The following is a 20,514-nucleotide window of genomic DNA, read 5'->3' on the forward strand; positions in this document are numbered from 1 at the left end:
GGATACCTAGCCCTCAGTATCCATATGTAATCCACATTATACCACATCTGGAAGCTAGTTGCTAGGATCAGCCGAGGGTGATAGGGAAAAAGGGTGGGGTTAGGGTTTTAGGCAAAATCACAATTGATTTGATAGTGACAGATGTTTATCATTACCATGAATCATTCATTTTAACTGTATCTTGCTTTTGTCACATGAAACACACATGGATCATGGAAAATCATGAACTTTATATGTATGTGGGAAATATACACCAGTACCAGTAGGCTGCTTAGGGTGCTAGTTATTCAGACACAAGGTTACCTGCGTGATCGACTTGCAGTTTAGTTAGGATGCATGCCTTTAGTTCTACTATGAAATAAAGCCGCACACCCTGAGGCTGCACACACCAATATTCCTTTTTTTTTTAACTATTATTTTAAGATGAGTATTGTTACAGGCTAGTCCCTATTATTTTTGTGGTGCACAACACAAGCACTGATCTAATTCCATCTCACTGTTGTTCTGCCTTTAGAAACCCAGGTGGCTAGCCCCTAAGATGGCCATACTCTGGTTGATTCCCAAAAGATAACTGAAGGAACAGCCTGCAGGCAAGACTGACTGATATATAAAACTCGCTGTGGATGGTCAGATTCCATTTTCGGAATTGCAGGGAGTAAAAAGAAGCTGCAGCTCTTCAGTTCCTCATCAGCCAAAATACATTTCAGCATGCTGCACTGGCAGATGGAATTATTGGTTTGGCCAAGTCATCCACAAGCAGACAGGATTACATGATGGCCTGTTAAAACCAACCCATGAGCTGACACTTTGGGTAGTATTGGCAGCCAAGCAAATATGAGTTAGTTTGACTGGCTTTAGTTGTTGCTAAGGTAAAAAAAAAAGCACCATCAAGGCAAGGTGACCATCAAGTGACCTGCTTGACCTTGCTCCACCCTGACTTTGGGTCAGTATGCAACACCAGTTTCTGCTGTAATTCTCTAATGGCATCAATTACCATACAGTCACCTAGGCCCTTTTATTGTATGATTCAATAATGTTAAATAATATTGAGAAGAATTAACCCTTATTTCGTAAGCTGCCCCTGCAATACGATTTCCCACACAGTCTCCTGTATCTAAACTAAAACTGGCCATATACCTTACATGTGTGAATGTGTCCCTTCACTATTGCTTTCTCTTACAGTTAAGGTATAAGATATCTTTACAGCCACCGCTTCTCTGCAGAATCGGAAACCAAAGCAATGGGAATCTCTTTTATTGAAGAGAACCCATTTTTCTTTACAAGTAATGGTTTAGTGATTGTAAAGACAGGCACTACTTGGCTCTAACATCAAAATAACCCAGAACATTTCCTGCCTGCGTGTGACCTGAATAATTCATCCAGCAACTCTCAGGTAATGGCTATGATGTGCATGGTCTCTGGCAGTTTCCACAGCAACAGGGTGAGATTTATAGAAGCTTCAGTTTCCATGGTAATGGGCTAGGAGGCGTAATGCTGCAGAACTCTTTGCAATAAGCTTAAAAAGGTGTGGAGATTCCTGATTCCATATCACAGAGCTCCTTGCGTCCCTTGCTTTTTCTTGTAATTTTTTAGTCTTTTAAACAGCATCTCTGTGGGGTAATGTGAATGTAGTTTAGATTTTTTTCACTATTTCTTTCAGAAGATAATGAAATGTTAAAATACACTAATTTACTGCTAAAGACGAGCTACTCCTTTTTCCGGTATGCATTGCTACTGTGATGGCAAAGCTGCTGAAGCAGTTACCTTGGAAACTACATGAAGTCACAAACTAGTGATGCATTACCAAGGTGATGACAAGTGACGCTCTGGGCTGGATTGGATGAGTCGGTGCAAGGATTCAGTAATTTACATCTCATGCATATATATTTTAATTGTAACCAGCAGCCTCTAGTGAAATTATGTTACACTTATACCAGAGATCATCCATAGTAGGGTAAATGTAGCATTGCCAGTTTGCAATGTATAAGCTACATTATTACATGCATTTTGTGATGGGTTTTTAAGTCGACTATCCACTTTTAACTGTGGTGGGATAGTCGTACAGGTATAGGATCCATTTATCGGAAACCCGTTATCCAGAAAGCTCTTAATTACCGAATAGCCATTTTCCATACACTACATTTTCAGCAAATAATTCTGATTTTTAAAAATTATTTCCTTTTTCTCTGTAATAATAAAACCAGTACCTTGTTCTTGATGGTAACTAAGATATAATTAATCCTTATTGGAGGCAAAACAATCTTATTAGGTTTAATTAAAGTTTAAATTATTTTTCAGTAGACTTAAGGTATGGAGACCCAAATTATGGAAAGATCTGTTATCTGGAAAACTTCAGGTCCCGAGCATTCTGGATAACAGGTCCCATAACTGTACTTGCACTAAAATCCAGAGACTGAAAACTGGAAACCTCTGTTGTGAGCATTTAGAGATGTAGGTATAAGGCATCCTGTTGCGCAGTAATGTCAGGCAAATGCCTTTTTTTGACTTTCAACCCATTCACTAAAAGCTGCTTTGATGATTTCCCTGATTTAAAAACAGATATGGGATCCCTTCTCTGGAAACCTGTTATCCAGAAAGCTCTGAAATTACAGAAAGGCCATGTCGCATAGATTCTATTTTAAGCAAATCATTTAAAAAAATTATTTATTTTTCTCTGTAATAATTAAACTTTAGCTTGTACTTGATAGTAACTAAGCTGCTTGAATCCACATTGGTAGCAAACCAATCCTATTTAACATTTTAATGTTTTTTTTAGTAGACTTGAGGTCTGCTAATCCAAACTACATAAAATGTTCCCAAGCATTTCAGATAATAGATCTACTATCTGCATTATAAATAGAATTGCTCCAGGAATTTTTTTTTTTTTTTAAAAAAGAAGCTACTAAAAAGAACTGCTGGAAACAACTACTAAAAAAAAGCTAAATTTTATTCTTAGATTTTACCTAAATTAAATGAATATAAATCTTACTCCTCACCTTACTCCTGTGCTGGAATGGCCCCTGTGCTGATGCAATGGCTATTGAAGCATGTGAGATTTGGAATACAAGTGAATATAAAATAATAACTGTAGCAGTGTAATTAAAATTCATGGGACTAGTAAGCAGGATGAGCAACTGTTTACCAGAAAATAAATCACACAGAGACCAGAGCTGGCCTCCATGTGATTTATTTTCTGGTAAACAGTTGCTTATCCAGCTTACTAGTCAAATCTTCAGCTTGCTAGTATCAAATCTCCCATTATATTAAACACCAAAAATAAAACCTCCAAGCTGCAAAAATACTACTTTTTTTTTTTAAACCAGACGAGGCGTAGTGCGGATATATTTGGCAAGCGGAAAAGCACCTGCTGAAAATTCCGCCCTACGCCTCCTACATGTGCCTGCACCCGAATGAATGGGATACGCTCGGGTGCAGGCACATGTAGCCGATATACGCATAAAAACGCAAGAGAATGCAAAGTCTTGCGTTTTTATGCGTATATCGGCTACATGTTCCTGCACCCGAGCGTATCCCATTCATTCGGGTGCAGGCACATGTAGGAGGCGTAGGGCGGAATTTTCAGCAAGCGCTTTTCCGCTTGCCAAAAATATCCGCCCTACGCCTCGTCTGGCATTAGCCTTAAGACCAGACCCCCAAACAAGGTGAGCCACTGGCCCTGTGAGCGTGCAATTTATACCCCAACCTTAGTGTACATGTGACATAAATTAACCACCATAACCACTTACCAAGTCACTGTTCAGCTGTTGCTTAATTTACCAGTCACCATTTGAAAACCAGTTGTGTTAAATTTTAACCTTAGCTGCCGCTTCCCAGCCACTGTCCCCTATTACCTAAAGCCCTATATTAGGTGTTCCGTTTACAGGGGACTGACAGCAATGGGAAGAACTGTCTCAGTAGCTGTCTCATGATTAATTGGAAGAAGAAAGTCCGGAATCACATTTGGGCCCCTTAGCCCATAACAGGGTAAGAGAATAGAAAAAGGAAACACACACATGTATTTGGCAGGTGTTAAAATTCATGACCAAGCAAGAAACCAGTTTGAAGAGAAATGGCACGCACTCCTTGGTCCACTAAAGACTTGTCTTTATTGTAGAGATCTTTAAAACAAAAAGGTCCTGATGCGTTTCGTATACAAAAGATGCGTAGTCATAGGCACAAGCAAGCAAGAAACCAAACACCAATAATCTGCCTCAGAACAAGCAGTTAGTTTGGTGCCTAAAGGCACAGGTGTAACAAAAAAGAGGGAAAAACAATTGGACAAGAGCATGCTTCTATGGGTTTACATAGACTATGGCCACACTATCAAAAAGATAGATAAAAACATATGTAAAGTATAGGAATAGGAATCTAGTTTTACAGTCAACCGGGTTTTTGGCTCCTTGGGTCACAAAGCATAACAACCCAATGGCATTTTAAGTTTGGAGGCCAAATAATTCAAAACTAAAAAGAACACCTGTTACACAGTTGCTTAGGTTACTTTCAGCTCAGACGTCAGATAATAAGAAACTAGGTTCAAATGCAGGTTTACTGCTGAAAGTGCAATTTTATTGCAACCCATACAATGTATTTTGGGAATCACAGGCCCCTTTTCACACTGAAAGGGCTTGTGATGCCCGAAACATTTAGTGTTGCTCACAATAAAATGTCACTTTCAGCAGTAAACCTGCATTTTTTTCCTCCAGTTCCTTATTATCTGTTTCCTGAATGTTTATAGGGGTAGTGTCCACCTTCCAAGCATTTGTTATGCAGTGCAATGGTTTTCAAATAGTACATGAATTAGCTTTATTTTGCTCCCTCTGGTCTTTCCCAGTAGCAGCTCAGTAACTCAAGAGGGCAACTTTGTAATGGCAAGTGCAGTGTCGGACTCAGATGGCAGGGGCCCACCAGAAAGTCCTGTAACATGGGCCCACTCTCAGAACTTTAATTCCTCCTCTCCTCCCTCAAGCCCTTAATTATCCTATTCTCTTTCCGCTACATACTATTTTCTGTTCTTCCATTTATCAAGTGTCTTTGTTTCCATACAGAAATAGGGAATGACCATGAAATAGGCTAAATACAAAAAAAGCAAGAGGGCCCGCTGACACCTGGAATCCTGGTGGGTCAGTCTGACCCTGGGCAAGTGTGTTAAGGTAGCAATACACAGGCAGATTTAAGCTGCAGACACTTTTCCTTCAGACACTTTTCCTACACAGGCAGCTTATCTGCCTGTGTATGGGGGCCCTCTGCCAGGCCTACCCAACCAATATCTCTCTGAAAATCAGCCAGATGTCAATTGGGCAGGTTTAATGTAGGACTGCTTTTAGTGCTGGGTGGTATACCGATTTAAACCGAATACCGTTTTTTTAAAAAAAAAAAATGAATTTTAAACATACCCCAATACCGGTGTGCGCGCCTCCTGCAATTTTTTTCCAAGTATATCCGGGTTGCGCCCCGTGCGTACGTGACGTCAGCGCGCATGCAACGTCTGCGTCGCTGGAGCTGGAGGAACCACAAGTTCAGTAAGTTCCACTGAACACCAATGCGCATGGGGGCGCTGTCTTCGGGGGTGCCTGGCCTCCAGCAATTTCTATTTATGTGGAGGGGGAAGGGTGGCCCCAATTTTTATGTATATGGGGGGGGGGCCCTGGCCACCAATATTTATTATTTATTTATATACCGTCAAATACCGTGATACCGATATAATTTTGAAAAATACCGTGATATAAATTTTTGGTCATACCGCCCAGCTCTAACTGCTTTGGCTCATTGGTGCAGTCCGATCAGATTAGCATGATATCACACACCTTAGGTGGGCATATCAGAGGAAAAATTCGCTGGTTTGGCAACCTCGCCAAATAAGTGGATCTTATAGTATATTGCTACCTTTCAACTGTGCAACATTGGTTAATACTTAGCAGCATCACAATACTTAAGGACAATGAAAGGTTAATATAAATTAAAAGTAAGTCTAAAGGCATTATTTTTAAGTACTTACTGCATATCTAAATTCCCAGATCCCTGCTTGCTTCTCTGAGATATGGTGCTTGCAGCCTACAGCAGTGTGAAGCCTACAGTGACATCACTGAAATCTCTCTGTCCTTCCTGTAGGTGCCAGCGGCAGCCTTCCTATTCTCTGAGCATGTGTGTAACTTGATCCTGTCTCCTGTTCTGAGCTACACATGCCCACCAGCCAATCAGAAGCGGATCTGGCAGAGGGGAGGGGGGAGGGAATGAAACACATGTGCAGTATGAAGCAAGTAGGGAAAGGAAGGGAGAATACCTTTTTAGAGATGGCTGCCTGTTCTAGAAAATCTGAAGTAAGTGTGACTGAGTAAATATTTGATTAGGTGAGCCAAAAGTGTGGCGTTTTTACTAAACAATAGGAGGATTGGGCAGAATGCTTTTTAAATTTTGACTTGCATAACAGTTGACTTAATTAAAGCTCATAAAATATACTCAGTAGGGGCTGGAGCTGCTGCTGTTAAAGGGCATCTAGTATAGTTTCCCCACTGGAGGTGTAGGATAATAGAGCCCCACACGCACTCACTTATGTGTATGCATGTGCCCTAACGTGATGCAGGGGAAAAGCTGGTTCTATTAGTCTGTCCCTCCAGTGGGGGAAACCATTTTAATATGATAATGTGCCCTTGAAGAAATGTATTAACTCCTAACAGATAAGCGAGTAGCAACCCTACCACCTTACTGAGTTGCTCATGGGAAACATTAGGGTGAAATAAAAGTTTTTACTTAAATCATAGAAAATCAGGCAACTGAAAAAGTCACTATTTTTGGTGAACTATTTGAAAAAATTGGTCTGAAAACGTTTTTAGAATAAAAACTAGTTTAGAACTAGTTTAGAACAGCTGTATGGCAATGTATGACTATTTGTCATTGGGTAAATAGCAAAGAGGTGTTATTTATTGAGCAGTGCTTGCTTTTCAGGTTGGAGTCGGTTACCAAGTTAACCTGGGATAAACCTCATCATTTCAAACCAGAAAAAAAAAAAATTATCTGTGGGGTTAGCTGGAGCCTGGGCCATATTTTTTCTATAGGCACCCAAGGGTGAAGCAATTGTTGGGTGGCCATTCGAGCATCTCCATAGATACGATGCTTTGCTTCTGGTTGGGAGTGTGTTTCTTGGGGCCAGGGATGACGCGCATGCAAGTAACGGGTCATGCTAGCAGGCAGGTAACCTTTAGATTACAAGTATGCGCACAGACAGCAAAGTTTTCCTATTGCGATTCAAGGCTGCTACGGGCAGCCAACCAGAAGCACAGTAAGATTTCTGTGACGTCAGTCAACTCCAGTACTTAAGCTGGCCATACACGTTCAGATTTTAGTCTTCTTCTGATGAACATTCGAATATTGGTCATACGTTTAAATGCAATGGTCTGAAACTAACATTCAGACTGAAATTGTAGGATAAAGCCCTTAAAAACAAATTGGAGGATGTTCTAAACATGAAATGGTTGGCAGCCACCAATCATATGGAAGAGACTACCATTGTAGGTCCCCCAAGGATATTGTGAGATACACAATACATGCACAGGTTTTATTGTTATCCGACCAAAATATTCTAACCTGTCTGATCGACTAAACAACCAACTGCCATGGTACGAAAATCATTGGGACAATAATTCGGAGCCCACACAGTCCAAAAATCGAACAAAACTAGCAATATGTCTGTGTCCATGTGCCTTTGTCACCTCTCCCACTGTGTACCAGAGCTGTTCTTTATTGTGTGCCCTCCCTGTCATTAGAGAGCATGTGATTAGAGCATGAAATTAGATTTTGATAGGATCCAATGGCAGACGCACAGAAAGGCTCTCTGGTGTTACAAATTAATGGTCTGCATTTCTATTGTATTCCCTCTGGGGGTAGGCAGAAATATATCCAAAAGCAAGGAACGTTGTGAAAAGTACTTTTCATTGCATTTATAATAAAGACAAATAAGAAAGTGTGTGTGTGTGTGTATAAATATTTATATTCACTAATAAAGGATATTTTTGTTTTTTGATCAAAACCCTGTGAGTGCTGTGTCTTTTTGATGCCACACCCGCCACCCAGGTAAGTATTGGTCTAAGGAGAGTGCCAGCTCCCCTCACCCACTCCAAGCACTGGAGGTAAGCAGGCAGAATCAGGCTCTGAAGCAACTATGATCCTTTCCCCTAGTAATTCCTTAGCATTATAAGCTGATATGAATATAATTGGTGGCCTTGCTACAGGAAATATTCCTACAAATTCCTTTTAACATGTACAATATCCAATATGTCCATTGTTATACTATGTATTCCCACAGGCCAAACAATCTCATGTGTGTGATTTGACCTCCATATATTTGATTGATTAGATCAATTTAATGTGCCAATGGCAGATTTTCAATCTAGAGCAACTGACTGAGATCTCATAAATTTAAAGGGGTCAACTGAAGGCTCAAAGCATAGTTCACAGTGGCCTGTGGCACCCGACATTTTTTGACAGCAGCAGCAGTGATCAGTGCCCTAACTGGCACGGATTAAGCTACTTGACATAACTTGTGTGTTTCTCCATGGATACCCATTATTTGGTTTTGCCCTTTGCTTAGATGTGTTTAGTGCAGGCAAGGTTATTTCTCAAACTGCCTTACTGCCATGTTGTGGAACTCTCCATAGTGCATTGGCATTTAGTGGGGCCAGTGTCGGACTGGCCCACCAGGATACCAGGAAAACTCCCAGTGGGCCCTCCTGCTCCTGACCATTTGGCCATTCCCTATTTTTGAATGGGAACAAAGAGGAGAAATAGATGGAAGAATAGATGCTAGCATGTAAATAAAAGAGACTAGGAGAATAAAGAGGTTGGGAAAGGAAAAGAGGAAAAATAGTTTGGAAAGTGAGTATTCTGGTGGGCCCCTGGGGTCCCAGTCCCACACTGAGTGGGGCCAATAATTATTTAAGCTTTTGGGGGTAAGATTGGTGTCGGTGAACATCTTTTCTGACAGATTGCAGGAGGGGCCGCCAGAGTAGCAGGAATAAGCTACTTGACATAACTTGTGTGTTTCTCCATGGATTCTGCACCTTACTGGCATGAAGTAATAACACACACATCATCTAATGAAATTCTACTCCTTGCTCACTTTACACTTGAGTATCGGCTACTATATATCTATAGAGTGAGTCCAAATAACTTACTTAAAAATTAATAACTTAAACACTTAATTAAGTGTATTAACCAAAAGATAATGCAGAGAAAAATAATGCAGAGAAGCTTTGCAGGGACAAACTCCTCTGACCACCAGTAAATTTAAAACTTAAGGTGAATTCAACTGCCCCCAATGAACTTATTAACACATTGATTATTCATTGTTACAATTTATGCAAACTGCTTATTGTACAGTAACATCAGCTGTTTAAGGCTAATGCCACACCATGTATATGGCATATATTTTCAGCAAACCGAAAATACGCTCCGTACGCTACTACCTGTGCCTGCAACAGATTGAATGGAATACACTTGGGTGTACGCACATGTAGCAGAAATCCGCATAAAAACGTGAGAGAATGCAAAGTCTCGCGTTTTTATGCAGATATCGCCTACAGTGCCTGTACCCGAGCGTATTCCATTTGATTGGGTGCAGGCACAGGTAGGAGCGTATGGCGCATTTTCCGCAAGTGTTTTTTTGCCAATAATATACGCCATATGCATGGCGTGGCATTAGCCTATGTTGGGATCTATTTACTATTCTACTTTAACTTTGCAGCAGGGGAATGACTATTTATTGAGTCCAACAGCAAAATCTTTGGGCCCCTGCACTTACGTAACTTATGTAAAAACTTACGTTACTTTCAAAGAAACTTATGAAACCGATGCATAACTTCAACTGACCCCCGAATTAACAGACTGACTTATTCGCACATTCATTATTTTTACTATTTTTTTTTTTTTAACTACTACTGACTAGTTATTGGGCCCCATAGCAAAATCATTGGGCCCTAAACTTACGCAGTTTACTTAACTTATTCAAAAACTTATGTAACTTCCATATCAAGCAATGACAGCACAGAGCAGGTAGGTAGGTAGGAAGGGGTTAAACTTATGGCAAACCCCACTGACCGCCTATAAACTGAATGACTTCCATTAATTAATTGGGCATGGCCAACATTTTGGTACTGTGTGCTTGCAGGGCCCCAAAGTTTCTGATGTGACCTGGACCTGGATGTGATCTAACATATATGTGTGCCCAAGGGTTCACTGAACACAAGAAGAGTAGTGAAGAGAATCGAGTGTGTCCTTTACAAGCATTAAAGCAAGTAGTTCCTCAATAGAGAGTGCACATACCAAAGAACCATGGCTTCCGGTTGCAGACACATCAGTTTAAAAAAAAATGGATGTCACTCACATAAAGCTAGGTAGCTGAGCTTAAGGATAAATTCCTAGTGAGAGGATATGATCCAAGATTGTTACATACATAGTAACATAGTACATAGTAACATAGTAAGTTGGGTTGAAAAAAGACATACGTCCATCACGTTCAACCATAATGCCTATATATAACCTGCCTAACTACAAGTTGATCCAGAGGAAGGCAAAAAACCCCATCTGAAGCCTCTCTAATTTGCCGCAGAGGGGAAAAAATTCCTTCCTGACTCCAAGATGGCAATCGGACCAGTCCCTGGATCAACTAGTACTAAGAGCTATCTCCCATAACCCTGTATTCCCTCACTTGCTAAGAATCCATCCAGCCCCTTCTTAAAGCTATATAATGTATCAGCCAGCACGACTGATTCGGGGAGGGAATTCCAGAACTTCACAGCTCTCACAGTAAAAAATCCTTTCCGAATGTTTAAATGGAACCTCCCTTCTTCTAAACGGAGTGGGTGCCCTCGTGTCCGTTGGAAGGACCTACTGGTAAATAAAACATTAGAAAGGTTATTATATGATCCCCTTATATATTTATACATAGTTATCATGTCACCTCTTAAGCGCCTCTTCTCCAGTGTAAACAGACCCAACTTGGCCAGTCTTTCTTCATAACTGAGACTTTCCATACCCTTTACCAGCTTAGTTGCCCTTCTCTGGACCCTCTCTAACTCAATAATGTCCCGTTTGAGCACTGGAGACCAAAACTGAACAGCATATTCTAGATGGGGCCTTACCAGCGCTCTGTAAAGGGGAAGAATAACCCCCTCCTCCCGTGAATCTATACCCCTTTTAATACAGCTCAAAACCTTGTTTGCCCTTGCAGCTGCTGCCTGGCATTGCTTGCTACAGCCAAGTTTATTATCTACAAGGACTCCAAGGTCCTTCTCCATTATGGATTTGCCTAGTGCAGTCCCATTAAGGGTATACGGGGCTTGCATATTTTTACATCCCAGGTGCATGACCTTACATTTATCCACATTAAATCTCATCTGCCACTTAGCTGCCCAGATTGCCAGTTGGTCAAGATCCTGCTGCAGGGATGTCACATCCTGGATAGAATTGACTGGTCTGCAGAGTTTTGTGTCATCTGCAAACACTGATACATTACTCATAATACCCTCCCCTAAGCCATTTATGAACAAGTTAAACAAAAGTGGACCCAGTACAGAACCCTGAGGGACCCCACTGAGAACCTTATTCCAAGTAGAGAATGTGCCATTAACAACCACCCTCTGTACCCGATCCTGTAGCCAGTTTTCAATCCATGTGCAAACGACTTCACTAAGACCAATAGACCTTAGTTTAGAAAGCAGTCGTTTGTGGGGAACGGTATCAAATGCTTTGGCAAAATCCAAATAGATTATATCTACTGCATCCCCACTGTCCAGCTTCTTACTAACCTCATCATAAAAAGCAATTAAATTGGTCTGACATGACCTGTCCTTCATAAAGCCATGCTGATTACTGCTCATAATGCCATTCTCCACTACATAATTTTGTATGTGATCCCTTAACAAGCCTTCAAATAACTTGCCCACCAAGGATGTCAAACTTACAGGCCTATAATTGCCAGGCTGAGATCTTACTCCCTTTTTAAATATAGGAATGACATTCGCCTTCTTCCAATCACTAGGTACCATACCTGATGAAAGAGAGTCTGAGAATATCAGAAACAAGGGCCACTGTAATTCTGCCCCTAGCTCTCTCAGTACCCGAGGGTGTATTCCATCTGGCCCAGGTGCCTTGTTTACATTTATCGTGTGTAACCCTTTAAGCACCATATCCTGTGCCAACCACTGTGTAGTTGGAGCTGAGGCAACAGTGCAGCTATGTGGCTTAACTCTGAGGTAAAGAAGTTAATAGGGAAAAAAAGGAAAGCTTTTAAGAAATATAAGTCAGAGGGGACAGTAGCTGCGTTTAATGATTATAAACACTATAACAAGTGTTGTAAAACAGCAATCCGGAAGGCAAAGATAGAAAATGAGGAGCGCATCGCGGCCGAGGCCAAGACTAACCCCAAAAAGTTTTTTAAGTATATTAATAGTAAAAAGATGCAGGTTGAGGGTGTGGCCCCATTGAGTTATAGTAACAATATGGTTACAGCGGATACAGAAAAGGCAGATGTGCTTAACCAGTTCTTTTCTTCTGTGTATACAGTAGAGGAGCCAGTGGGCCAAGTCCCACCCAATAGGTTGATTCTTAACACTTCTACTTTTTCTTATTAATGGAATAAATTGAGAACAGTAATGATTTAATATCATTTTAAATGACAACCATTTCTGCTCTGTGTTTTTATCAGAAAACATAATGCCCCAATCTATGCCCTGAAGCGCTGCCCTTAAGGAGCTAAAATTTGCCTTCCTAAAATTCATCGTCTTTGTTGCCCCCATGTAAATTTGTTTCCTGCACCAAACATCAAATGAAATAACATTATGGTCACTATTACCCAGGGGTTCAACCACTTGCACATTTGCTATACGTTCTGGGTCATTAGAGATCACTAGATCCAGTATAGCATGGTTCCTGGTTGGCTCCTCAACAACCTGTGACATAAAGTTGTCATGCAGCAAGTTTATAAACTTGTTCCCAGTTACTGTCCTGGCAGTACTATTGCCCCAGTCAATATCAGGGTAATTAAAATCCCCCATTATTATCACTTGCCCCAAACTAGCAGCCTTTTCTATTTGCAACAGGAGCTGGGCCTCCTCCTCCTCACTTACATTAGGGGGTCTATAGCATACCCCTACAATTAGTTTGGTAGATTCCTTACTATCTGTGAGAAGCTCAACCCATAAGGATTCAGCTCCCTCTGTTCCCCCCATCACTTCCTCCCTACATAAAGGTGTTAAAACCTTACATAAAGGTGTTAAAACTTGATAGGGAATTATTGCTTGCAAGTAGAAGTACCAACAATGACAAAGAGAAAAGTATTGCCTGTGTCCATACATATTGTCATTAATCTAAGGATATCAGGATATGCACGACTTTTTCGTATGCATGCATGACTTTTTTGTACGCTTGCACGACTTTTTCGTACGATCGCGCGAAAAATTCAGAAAGCTTCTGCCGCTGTTTACAATTGTTCGGTATGAAAATTTCGTGACTTTCGGATCACTAATACGATTTTTTTCGTAAGCATCTTCGTGATATTTGCGATCTTCAGAAATTATCGTATCCAATCCGTATTTTTCCCATTCGGGATTCGAACTCGTGTTTTAATGAATCAGTCCCTTAGGGTTGCTGGCACTCTGGGCTTTTAAAAAGCCCAGAGTGAACTCCACTAGTTGAACATTACAGCTATATTTAGCCACTGGAGTTTATTTGGATATCATTACCAAGTTCTGGAGATGAGCTTTTTCCTATGGTTAGATACAAAAAGCATAGCGAAGCCTGTCAATATCCAGTATCAGAGATTTCTATGTAGCCTCATCTGTAATGTCAAGTGTTATCCAGTTTTCTTTTAGTCTTCTTTTAAGTGGCCCGTAGAGTGTGCTGTTGTTCCAGGAAAGTAACATTTCTCCCAACAGCTTGCAGGCCAAGGCACAGTGATTAGTTACCCTTGGTCTTCCCCAAATATATAGATAAAAGAAATGTTGGGGCTATAATATGGTTTCTTTAAAGTTTTTTTTTTTTTTTAACCATTTTGATGTTTAATTTAGGTCATAGCAGGCATGACATAATACACTCATTGTAAACATGGGTAAGACAGAGAAGGTGGCTCTCTTTTAAATTCAGAACTTATGGGTAAGTAAGTACCTGCCAGGGAAAAAAAGACTAAAGAACTCTTCTTTCTCCTGCTGAGCTTCTCCAGTTAAGGTATGGCACTACATTACTCTTTCTCCATTTTATGTTTTTTATTTATATCCCTGTGGGGCAGAATTTTGACCAAAAGTCAAATAACTATATAGCAATCTCCCTTCAGCCTTGCTCCACCCCTATTCCCATTTCTTACAGGCTTGGTCAGCCGTACATTTGCCATTATACGCACATAGGGGCTTATTCTACACGTCATCCATTCTGCATATGCTAATTAGGATTCGGTATTTGCCCGAATCCCTTAACATGGGTTTGGGGGTTGCCCAAACCTGAAAAACTAGGTTTGCTGCATCCCTACCTGAAACCCACAGGACCTGTAAGTTTACCCTTAGGTCAGGTGGGTTAGGGTTGTAGTTTGGACAACCCTTGCGAGATTGGGTTGGGTATGGGCCAGACTGAGGAAGTACTCTGCTGCCAAAGTTTCTCTGTCTTGGAACTTAAGGCACCCACAGAAGTAGTGTGCATAGCAGGAAGACGTGGTTATGGGTTGGGTGTGGTTCCTACAAGGGTAACATTTTGCAGGGTAGGGTTGGGTGCGGGTTAAGGCACAGTGGGTTGAGTTTTTTCTGACCCACACATCAGTATTTTACACATCTCAGGGTTTTCAGGGTAATTCTGTTCCCCCTCATTTATGGATGCCTGCCTCCAAAATGTGCAATTTAATGTGTAATTTAATTGCATCCACTGGTTGGTACAGAAATTTAAAACCTACCTTCAGGATGTCAGGAGGAGATTTTGATAAGGTAGAATATAGTGGTAAGTCGTAGAGTTGTTTGACTCAATAGCCAAACTAGCAGATCATTCACTAGTTCGCTTCCAAATACTGAAAGGAAAATTGGCCCAGAACTGCATGTGCAGCACATGAGCAATAGGATAGGTCATTATTGGCCAAATGGATAAATGGCATGCCTGATCCAAATATACAAGCTAAATGGACTTTCCAACATGGCAGGATCGTATTCTTCCCTGGTCAAACAAAGTAATTTTAGGCAGTGTTTCCGTCATCCCTGGACAAATTCAAACTCACTAGCATCTTACTTCATCAAGTGCAATTAGTGCATGGCACCCACAGTACCTGCAGTACCTACCTGCAAATACAAGCTACAAGGCACTGAAACTTTAAGGATGTTTAGTATTTTCTAAACTCCCTACTGTTATTTCTGTGATTCTGTATAATTTGGCTTGTGAATGGGTTAAACTGCAACTCCGTAGAATGCAGTGAATCATTGCTGTGATTTTTAGTTATGGTGCTTTCCCCCAGCAGAGTAATGATTACTCTGAAATAACTGCTCTGAGTGAAAAGAAAAGCATTCATCCAAAGAATGATCCTCATCAGCTGCTCATAACTTACAGGCCAACACCTCTAGCACTGCCAGGCTGCAGCTCACTTCAACTTCTAATGTCTCCCATTCATGCAAAGACTGTGCCAGCCAGGAACCCAGCTGCCCTCACACCTAAACCAGTTATCTCCAGCTACACCATAGCTGCCCGTTGAAGGCCTAGAGAGACTAGGTGGATTGTTTTATGTAATGATTTTATCACAGCCCTTCTGTTGATATGTGGAAAGTTACAAAGCATAGAAGCCATACAAACCGTACAAAACCAAAATATTTATAAAGATTTAGCAATAGGTAAATGGGAAAAAGCCAAATAGTTAATAACAATAGGAGTGTCTGTATATTTTGTCCTTTGCAAAAAGTAATCCTTTTCCTTATGTGCCCACCTATGACCAAATTATAATGGCGGGCATAGGCACCACTGGATCAAGGACTGCATCAATGAGTCAATCCAAAAGAAAAATCAAGCCTGCCCGATTGACACCTGGCCGATTTTCCCAGATATTGATCAGGGAGGCCCATCAGGGGCCCCATACACGGGCAGATAAGCTGCCAAACCAGTCTAAAGGACCCGAATCGTCAGCTTAAATACACCTGTGTATGCCAGCCTTTACAATTGATTTACCCTGCAAAAAACATAAAGAGTTAAAGAAGAGGCAGTGCAAAACAAAGCAGCAATCCTGGGGGCTACAACATGAGGAAACATGAGGAAATTGGGTGCCATCAGTGGCATTTTGGGAATTTCAGTTCAGCAGCTGGAGGGACGCAGGCTGATATCCTTGATAACAAATACACACAGTATCACAATGCACTTTGTAGCTTTGCATAGGGAACCTTCTTGGCCCTTCAGAGCCTGGGTCATGAGGCAAATGATTTATCTACTCTGCCTTGAAACCAACCCTGTTTATAATACCTACATGGCCTTTGGCAAGTTCACCACAGACTTATTATCACGTGGGAGTCATAAATATCCCTTGCAGGGCCACTTTGGGTCCCAAAGCTTTGAGAACAGTATTAAGAAATGCTAACATATTAATTAATAACAATCATTTATAATAAATGTCTAAGTCTAAGTTTTGTTTTCTATATATTCTTCTATACAGCTCACAATTTCACAAGCTCTTTCTTCAACGCTTTTTTTGCAGCGGGATCTATTTAGGTAAGGAAATGGTAATTTTTTTACTGTATCACTCAATGCAAGAATAATGAAAGAATCTGTAAGACACACTTTTCCCCAAAACCTATATTAAACAACCCTAGTTCATCAGGGTTGTTTAATATAGTTACTTATTAAGCACAATTAAGCACCACCTATCAGATATACAGAGGAATTCACAAATGATAAGACAAAGTTTTCATGGACTGCTCTTTAACCTTGGGTCACCCATGCTGATTTCCTGGAGCCTGTCTGTCAGCAGATATCACTGTTATATCTACGTTGACCTGTCAAGATTATGCTGTAAGTGAGAGCCCTAAACAAATATAGCAAGCAAAAGGAATAGCAACGGAGATAGGAGGGCTCAGGAGAATAAGGGGTGTGGTAGAGCTTCTGATCGTGCTTACAATTATTTGTTTTAAATATGTTCGCTCCCTAAAATATCAGGGTATGTGTCATTCTTTCATGTCATGAACATATGTTTATGTGTTGATGAATCTAGCACAAACATTACCATTCTGTAAAACCAATTTTCTTGGAGTTTTTGACTGGGTTTTCTCAATCCCAGTCAGCTTATAGCAGATAAATAACCATTATTTAAAAAAAACAAAAAAAAACAAGTCATGTATTTGTTTATTATTCAGTTTGCACCTCTGCCCCATGTAGGCAGGTATTAGGTTAGGGTAGTAGAGACGTGTAGACCCTGTTGCAAAGTTTGGACTTCCCTAGGGCTCCATCCAAGAGCCAATAAGATATTGACTTGGTCTGAAGGAGCACTTTTTCTGAATTATTATTGTTATTTTTAAAATGTTGCAACTTATTGTTTAAAGAGTAATAATGTTTGGGGTTTGGTCAAGCCACAAGGAGCCAATACAGGAGTCATCATCATGAACCAAACCTAAATCACCAAGCTAGACTCATGCAGCTTCTGAATTGTTCCCTTAAAAATACAGAGGTAAGCCACAACATAACTTTTAGACTTAAGTTCATCTGTGATACTGTCTGGTTAGAGCTGACTAACTGTGGTGTATGTCTGGTGGGTAATGGTTGGCCATGTCCTTCTTACGTCTTACTATATAAGAAATAGATTCAATTACAGTATGAACAGTTATACCAGTTATGAGCTCAAATGAAAGGTGAGTGAGGCCTTTAATCCAGGGTAGTTCTTGCTCATCAGGTATTAACTGGGGCAAATGCTATTACAGGTACATTACTGGATCAGACCAAGATTGTAATTCCTTGCCTTTGTTTTATTGTTAATCTTTTCCCCAGACATTCTCATTGTTTGCATACTGCATATCCTGTTTCCACATATGTTCAACACCGTATGACTACTGTATGGATTAATAGAACTTTCATATTCTCACACTTTTTGTTTTAAGCAATATGCTTAATTCTCTTGCTGGCTGATCATTAATATCCTGTTGAATTTGGTATAAACACTTTTAGTGTGCCATACATTAAAATCAATAGAACCTAGAAACATGCTAGAACATTTACTTTTCACTACTTGGATGGAAATAGAGATCTAATAATCACCCCCAATACCATAGTCATAGTACCATAGTCTCACAATCAGCTAAACTGGAGACAAGGATTTGTTAGCATAAAAGTGAAAGGAGGATTGGATAGAAGGGAAAGCAAAGAACTTGAACGTAGCTTGATTGTGGACACTGAGCAATAAAGAGTTGACACCCCCACCAGTGAATTAGGTTTTTCTTGTCTGTGTACCTTGAAAATGGCCCATCAACTGTGAATGGACATCCTGTTGTAAAGTATAAGTATTCCCTTACCACACAAGTGAAGCTGTGTCATATAAAAAGCAAAGCCTAAAAAAATTCTTTTTAGAATTAGCTAATTGCTAAGGTCACTGTCCCAAGCCCAGACTGGCAATCTGTGGGTTCTGGAAAATGCCAGAGATGCTGCTGTACTGACTATTTAGTAGTCTGGCAGGGGCTGTTTTCGGCCAGGGCCTATTTTAAATCACAGTTGGGACCTGCACTGAACCTGTACATTGAAAACTGTAGGGAGGTCAGGGCATATTGTCTCTACTTAGCTCCAAAGAAGTATGAGTTCCCTGTAGCTCATGAGAAGTGACCTTAAATGAAAAATGGCAGGGAATAGGAGCAGCAGGATGCACATTAAAAAATCCTGCCTAGATTTTGTCCCCATGAAGGTGCAGGGGCATGAGTTCCCCATATAGGCAGATCACAGGGGGACCTGGAGCATACAAGGCAGAAAGAGCATTGGAACAGGAGTGAGCTGGCTTAAAATAAGTATAGGTGAGATACAGCATCTTAAATGGAGGATTCACCTAACATGCTCAAACACTTGGAGGTTGTACTACCCAATAAACAGTGCCAGAGCTCTAAGGGATATATGTGTGCATTTACTTTGTGGAACAGTACTGAGGAGTACAAGCCCTTATGTACTGGAGGGAAAGCTGGCAGCTAAAACTGGACATACATGCCTAAGTGCAGCTACATGGAGTGAAGATTGGCCCAAAAATGCATGCTTTTGCATTTTCAGGTTGATCTCTGCTTCACTCCATGTAGCTGCACTCAGGCTGATGCTGTGCCTGTCAGGGCATCAACATGGAGTTGTGGATGAGAGTGGATCCACTTTCTCAGCTTTCACAGGAAACACAGAATGAGAAAAGTGGATGATCCGCCGTGTTTGACACTGCCATAAAGATTTACAAACACAGGTTTCTAAACTGTCTGACTGAACTGTCTGACGCTTAGGACAGGCCTATAGCATCATATGGACAGCATGTACAGCTCAGGTAGCTTTAAACCATATACAATACCTCAGCTTCCAAGATATTCCACCCACAAACATTAATAACAGAACAAGCTTATTTTGCCTCATATCTGCCTGTAAATGGGATTCAAGGTAGAACTAAAAAGATCCACTCATTTGGCGACCTTGCCAATCGAGCAGATCTTAATGTGTATGGCCACCTTAACTGTGCGTCAGTCTGATTGCAACAGACGTGGCTTCTGATTACTGAACAGAGCACTTATTACATCAAACATCTGTTCCTGCTGCCAAATGCTGACACAGTTTAAAAATGCGGCAAGTAAGGGAATGGTGACAAAGTGTGACAGTGCTGGCAGAAAGGCACTGGCATTTCTTTGTTGGTATCAACTATTGTAGTTACACATACTTGTTGCCAAGTGTAATAACATTTATAATAATTATAAAGAAAGACTACTTGATAGACAACAGTGGTGTAACTAGGAGTTATGGGCCCCACAGAAAATATGTTTTGGGCTCTGCCCCCACGCCTTGACATATATGTGTGACATACATATATCTCTCCCACCATCTCTGTACCCTGGCACCCCTGAGAAGTCACAGGGTGTGCTGCCTTAGGCTAATGCCAGAAGAGGCGTAGGACGGATATTTTTGGCAAGCGCAAAAGCGCTTGCTGAAAATACCGCCCTACACCTCCTACATGTGCCTGCACCCGAATGAATGAGATACGCTCGGGTGCAGGCACATGTAGCCGAAATACGCATAAAAAAGCGAGACTTTGCATTCTCCCATGTTTTTATGCGTATTTTGTAGTCTTTCCGAAAATATCCGTCCTACGCCTCGTCTGGCATTAGCCTTAGTTATCCTCCAGATAAGGAGGTGCTATTGACTTCTTCATGATTTTGCCAGGTTTTAGCTGGCGAATTGTTGGATTCTTGTTTTTAGCCATTTTGACACATAGTAAATCTCAGAAAAATTGAAGCCTTTTTTTTTGTGAATGCTAAAAATCTGACCGTTTGTAAATAGCTCCCTTAATGTTTAACTGCA

The sequence above is a fragment of the Xenopus tropicalis genome, chromosome 1, assembly GCF_000004195.4.
Source record: "Xenopus tropicalis strain Nigerian chromosome 1, UCB_Xtro_10.0, whole genome shotgun sequence".
Taxonomy (NCBI): domain Eukaryota; kingdom Metazoa; phylum Chordata; class Amphibia; order Anura; family Pipidae; genus Xenopus; species Xenopus tropicalis.